This window comes from Chiloscyllium plagiosum, chromosome 13 (genome assembly GCF_004010195.1).
Source record: "Chiloscyllium plagiosum isolate BGI_BamShark_2017 chromosome 13, ASM401019v2, whole genome shotgun sequence".
Taxonomy (NCBI): domain Eukaryota; kingdom Metazoa; phylum Chordata; class Chondrichthyes; order Orectolobiformes; family Hemiscylliidae; genus Chiloscyllium; species Chiloscyllium plagiosum.
In genome coordinates, this window is record NC_057722.1 from 67,382,627 (window position 1) to 67,389,554 (window position 6,928).

Below are 6,928 nucleotides of genomic sequence, written 5' to 3' on the forward strand. Positions count from 1 at the left end.
TAAATATAAAGCCAATATCAGAAAGTAACTTAAATGCAACACAATTTTTCCTAGTGACAGTTGTTCACAAATCACGTGCAATGCTATCTTGTGATGGAAAAGGTTTACTCTGCTGAGATTTTCCAATAGAGGTGAAATTCCATATAGCTGCTAGGAATTGATTCATTCACATGTCTATCAATACGGAAGTGGGAGTTTATTGGATGTTCTACTGTCAATCAAAAGGCAAGGGTCGGGGAGATAAATTGTTATTGCCCCCAGGGCAAAAAGCAGGGGGACTGCACGATGCTGGAAATCTGAAGTACGAAATGCAACTTTTTAAATGAACATTGCAAACTGTCAATTTTGTTTTTAAAAAAGATATGTTGCCCTGTTTCTGTCAATGTAATAAAGGGGCCGGGATCGTAACTTCGATTGGTCTGTTCTGTTTGATCCAATAGAGTAACAACCCGCCTCCCAGTGACAGAACAAAAGAAGATCTGTCGTGTCCGTCGTTTTGATTGGTCTATCCTGCTGTCAATCGCATCTTTAGCCTCCCAATGGGTTAACGAGTCGCCGGCCGGTGACGCAACCTAGAGGCGGGCAAACAGGCATATTCATTACGATTGGTCCTTCCAGCTGTCAGTCAATATGCAGGTTTCCCGATATGCTAACTGCCCGTCCCTGGATGGGATAGGTGGGAGACCTTTACATTGAATGGTCTGTCTTGCTGCCAATCAAGGCTCAGGTTGCCCAATGGGCTAGCCTTATTCAGGAGATGTGATGCAATGGGCGGGCACATGCTTCCCCGCCTTGCGCGCTCCCTGTCAGACAGTGGGGGCCGCGTGCCGGGGTGCACCTGCAGTGAGGGGCGTGGCTTAGGCGCCTCAGGTGTGAAGGTGGTTGTCTCTGAGTTAACGGTCAGCCATGGGTCAGGCATGGATGGTGCTAACTCCTTTACTCACCATCTGTTTCTCGTTAGTCAGTGGGAAGTACAAGGCTGGGAAACTAGAGACTGAGAAGGTAACTTTATATTTAAAAAAAACAATTAATTGTTGATGGGATCCTGGGAAATTTCTTCCCCTGGCTCTTATTGTCAAATTGGTGCTTCTGACCAAATTGTGGGCTTCAGTCTCTGATTTCTCTTTTACTCTTGGGGGATAAGAGCACCATCAGCTGGGCCATCATTAATTGCCCATCCCTAATTGCCCAGAGGGCAGTTAACAGTCAACCACATTGTTTTGGGTCTGGAGTCACATGTAAGGGTGACAGATTTCCTTCCCTCAAGGATATTCGTGAATCAGATGGCGGTTCCTGACAATCAAACAACAGTTTTGTGGTCATCATTAAAGTTTCACTTTAACATTATTGATTGATCCATCGTCACGTGTACCAACATACAGTGAAAAGCTTTGTTTACAAGCTGTACAAACAGATCATAGTAAGCAAGGATGTACAGATCAAAAGACTCAGACAGAGGCATACAGGTTACATTGCAGAGGGAGAAAGTGAGGACTGCAGATGCTGGAGATCAGAGTCGAGAGTGTGGTGCTGGAAAAGCAAAGTACGTCAGGCAGCATCCGAGGAGCAGGAGAATCAACGTTTTGGGCATAATCCCTACATTGCACAGGGCGTGTGCTAGGCACGATCAGCATTACTTGAGGCTAGACAGTCCATTCATGGGCTTAGAAACAGCTGGGAAGAAGCTGTTCCTTATCCTGTTGGTGCGTGTGTTCAGGCTTATGTATCTTCTGCCTGATGACAGAGGTTGTAGGAGTTTGTTACTGGGGTGTAATGGGTCTTTGATGATGTTGGCAGTCTTTCTGCAGCAGCGAGCCATGTAAGTGGAGTCCATGAATGGAAAATTGGCTCACATGACATCTTCCATGTGCACACCACCTTCTGTAGTTTCTTGAATTCAGATTCTGCAATCTGCTATGAGCGGGATTTAAACCTGGACCCCACAACATTACCTAGAACTCTGGAATAGGAGTTTAGTGATAAAACCACAAAACCATCATGTTGTTTTAGGTAGACAAAAATATTCACGGTCTACAACTGACCTATTTTAATGTGCTTTGGAAAATGAAATCAAATAATCCACTCAACCCACTTCTATCTTTCATGTTTTAATATGTACAGTAATTCTGAGCGATTCCGGTTGATGATCGCAGCATAATGTTCACTATTATCTTCTTATTTCTCTTATCAGTTTCTCAGTCCCTCATCTGATCTGATGAAGCATGTACTACGTGAGTGTAGTTTTTTGTTTAATCTGTTCTTTCCTGAGACATTTGATGATGCCTTAATCAAATGGCTAATTTTTTGAGTTTGTTTCTGTTGCACATGTTTGATAACAATTGGTCGGTTTAAGACCAGAAGAAATAGGAACAGGAGTCGGTCATTTGGCCCATCGAAACTGCTCAACCATTCAATAGAATCATGGTTGATCCAATGCCTCGCATCCCTTTCTCCTTAACCCTCTTCCCTTACTGATCAAGTGTCTATCTATCTTAAATATACAGAAGAACTTGGTCTCCACAGCTCTCTGTAACAAAGAATTCTAAAGACTTTTTCACCCTACAGAAGAAATTCTTTCTCATCTCAGCCTAATGTTGGTGCCCCTTAATTCTGAGACTATGCCCTCTGGTCCCATGAGGTGAAACATCCTGTCAACATTTACTCTGTCAAGCTCTTTAAAAATCCCACAAATATTAATAGTTGGTACAGCATTGGAAAAATAACTCGTAAGCAGAGGTGAAATGATTTATGAAAAGAGAACAGAAGAGACAAAACCTTTTTAGGGAGGATCAATGTGGGAAGATGTTACTTCCAACTGGACTGGTGGCTTCTTCATAACCAAGTGGAAACAAGCATTAAACCGAATCAATGAATTGCTATGGTGCAATAGTAGGCCAACTTCTTTCCTATGAACTGTTTCTGGGAGCTATTCCTCTCAGTATCCCTGTCATCAGGCATAAAAGCAATGTGAGAGATCAACTGAGCCTACAAGATGTAGTAGCTTTCATGTTATTCCTCAGAGCTGGGGTTGGGATAATTTGGAAGATGGTCAATATTATAAAATACTTGATTCAATAAAACACATTAATAAATCTATTGAAGAATGTTTAGTTGATAAATTAATAAGATAAGCTTATTCCAGCTACTCAAGATCAGTGTCATGTGCTTTCCTCATGTAACACACAACTATGATTGTGGAGAAAATGAAAGTTAGATCATGCTCCAGTACTTAGAAATACATCATCTGACTGTTAGGCTAAAATACAGAGTTCTGTTTCTCTCCACTATTTGAAAAGACCCTTCTCACTGAATACTTATTGCATGTGTGACTGCTTTACTTTGTTTTTGCATTTAGGCAAATAAGACTACAGTTCTGTATCTGTCACAAGCAAGAAGAATTGCTGATAGTTTTGAGGATTTTTGTTGTTCATAAATTAATACTGGTGAAGATTATTAAATTACATACCAAAGTCTTGGTAATACAAGTCTTGAAGAAGTAAAAAAAGTAATGATTTCAAATATATCTTAAATCAAATAGAATATTTTATGTTTTTCACCAGTAATGTTCCTTTTATAAATGGGCTAAATTGCTAGATTTTTCTTTTGTGAATTGTCAATCTCCTTTTTTTTTATAAATCACTTTGCTCAAGCATATCTCCAAGGCAGGTGGGACCTGAACCTGGACTTTCTGTCCCAGCAACAAGGGCACTACCACAGTGTCACAAGAGCATCATTTGTTGATTAAAGGAGGCAAGTTCATTGGTTTGAAGTAATTACATAACCACTAACGACTGGGCTCTTTTGATTACCCTTTTGATTTGTACTTGGTTGCAGCACAATATTTATTTAAAACCAGTTAACATAAGGTTCCATCATGGCTCAGGTTTGACTTTCAGTATTTCCAAGCTTATTGAGATAGTGAAAATAGCTTGCTCTTAAGCATTTTAATTGTGTGTGCGTCTCTGGAAGAAGTATAAGGGCTAGAACTGAATTTGAGATATGACAATGATCTGAATGGACTCATCTACCATTTTCCAGTTTGGTGATCGGAATAGAGAGTCAGGAATTGTTGGCTGGCTATGAGAATATTGAGCTGAAAATGTATTGCTGGAAAAGCGCAGCAGGTCAGGCAGCATCCAAGGAGCAGGAGAATTGACGTTTCGGGCATGAGCCCTTCTTCAGGAAGGCTCATGCCCGAAACGTTGATTCTCCTGCTCCTTGGATGCTGCCTGACCTGCTGCGCTTTTCCAGCAACACATTTTCAGCTCTGATCTCCAGCATCTGCAGTCCTCACTTTCTCCTATGAGAATATTGATCTTAGTTTAGAACTGGCTTTTGAATTACTGAAATTGCTGGAGAAACACAGTAGGTCTGGCAGCATCAGTGGAGAGAAAAGAGAGTGAATACATCTGAAGAGGGGTTACTGGACTCAATGTGAATTCTGTTTTCTGCCAGACCTACTGTGTTTCTCCAGAGATTTCTGTTTTCCTTTCAGATTTCCAGCATCCATAGTTCTTTGTTTTATGTTTGAATTATTGTGCTGGTTGAAAATTGCTGAACAGCATTTATATTACCTGGGAGAACAGTTTTGCTTTTAATTCCTCTATCTGTCAGTGGATTGAAGTTTTGGCCCTGTTTCAAGGTCTTGATGCGAGCTCATCATCAATCATTTGCTAATGTGTATGATTGTCCACATAAGAAATTTCATTTCACTGTGGTGGTCATACAGAAGCAAAGAAAGCTGAAAAAAAATGTGACAGGCAAAATGCTAGATGTATAGAAAAAAGACCAAAAGAGAAGAATATAAATGTGACAAATCTGAAAGGGAGGTATGTTATTTTTGTGAATCATCCAGTTTAGAGGTATTATTACAACAGGTCGGACTAGACCATTAGGGACGCTATCATTGTGCGACAAGAGCTCTTGAAATGGACAAATGTTGAAAGACCAAGAATTGCATGGCAATGATGACAATAATCTTCAGGCGTTTCTAGACCTGGGGAAAGAAACAAAAGTCTCAAAAGGAGTTGAAAATGATCCAGAACTCTGTAAAGGAGAAAAACGGAGGTACGGAAACAGATACCAAATTTTACTTGGGAGTCACAGTGAAAGATAAACCAATGTGAATAGTTAGAATTAGCTTTATTATCACGTGTGAAGTCATGTTGAGGTTGTATAGGACATTGGTGAGGCTTCTTCTGGAGTACTGTGTACAGTTCTGGTTGTCCAGTTACAGAAAGGGTATTGTTAAGCTGGAAAGGGTTCGGAAGAGATTTGCCAGGATGTTGCCAGGTATGGAAGGTTTGAGCTATAAAGAAAGGCTGGATGGGCTGGGACATTTTTCATTGGAGCATAAGAGGTTGAGAGATGATCTTAGAAGTTTATAAAATCATGAGAGATATAAATAGGACTAATGTTAGGTGCCTTTTTCCCTAGGATTGAGGATTTCAAGACTGAGGGCGGGGACCTTTTTTAAAGTGAGGAGGAAACTTCTTAAAAAGACAAAGGGCAAGTTTTTACGCAGAGGGTGGTTTGCGTTGTAATGAACTTCCTGAGGAACTGGTGGATGTGGGGACAATTACAACATTTAAAAGGTATTTGGATAAACACAGGAAAAGGAAAGGTTTGGAGGGAAATGGGCAAGGAGCAGGCAGGTGGGATTAGTTTAGTTTGGGATTATGTTCGGCATGGACTGGTTGGACCGAAGAATCTGCTTCTATTTTGAATGACTATGTACTCAACGTGAGTAAAGTGAGAAGTTTACACGTTGCCACTTACAGTGCCATCTTAGGTACCAATGTACCTAAGTACAGATTCTTAAGTACAATATCTTAGGGGGAAGAAATTAGAAAAGTAAAGAAATAAAAAGTCCATCACTAAATTAGAAAAATAGAGAAATAAGAGTTCAGAATAACAGTCCTTCCAAACCAAACCACATTGGACCTCAACTCGAGGCTGGGAGTCTGAGTCCATGCTGAGGCTAAGACACCACATTGGCTTTCACCCTGGACATCACCGTTACCGCCTGAGAATGGGAGGTGAAAGGAAAAAGAAAAAAAATGCACAATAAGAAAGGGGATAAAAGAAAAAAAAATGGATGGAGCAGATGAACCCCAGCTGAGGAATCCTACTCTGCCTCCATCTTGGAGATAAGTAATATACCTTTGTTGATAGGCAAAATAAAAAAAGTTATAGAATAAGATACATTATAGTTGAACAGCCTCAGTTCATTTGTGTCCTGGTCTCTCGAATAATGTGCACCCTTGCTCTTAATAACATTATAAATATAGGCAGCATTCATTCATTAACCTGAGATTGTATTTATTTGAGTTTACTTTCAGTCGCCCTTTAAACAATTATCTGTTTTATTGCAACTGCTTTGTTTTTGTTTCAGAAATGGGTATTTTTGACCAAATTTTGTTTTCTGTCTGAGAAAGGACAGATCAGCTACCATATCCGGTATCCCAAGGTAAGCATTAAATATAGAAAAGCCACAGAATTTCAAATAGCTGAAGAATAAGATGGAATATCCTCAGGTGTACTGACAAAAATAAAATTGAAAAATTAATAGCCCTGTTGATGGACAGTGCTGTGCATTGTCTAGACACCATTAATATTTGTTGTGGATATTTTGCATTAAATAATTTAATTGTTAGAAATCTTTTAAATTTCCCTTGATATATATTTTAAATTTAATTTTAAGAGTAGTGATAAACAGCTCCATTTCGGAATGGCAGGCAGTGACCAGTGGGGTACCGCAGGGATCAGTGCTGGGACCACAGCTTTTTACAATATATATTAATGATATAGAAGATGGTATTAGTAATAATATTAGCAAATTTGCTGATGATACTAAGCTGGGTGGCAGGGTGAAATGTGAGGAGGATGTTAGGAGATTACAGGGTGACCTGGACAGGTTAGGTGAGTG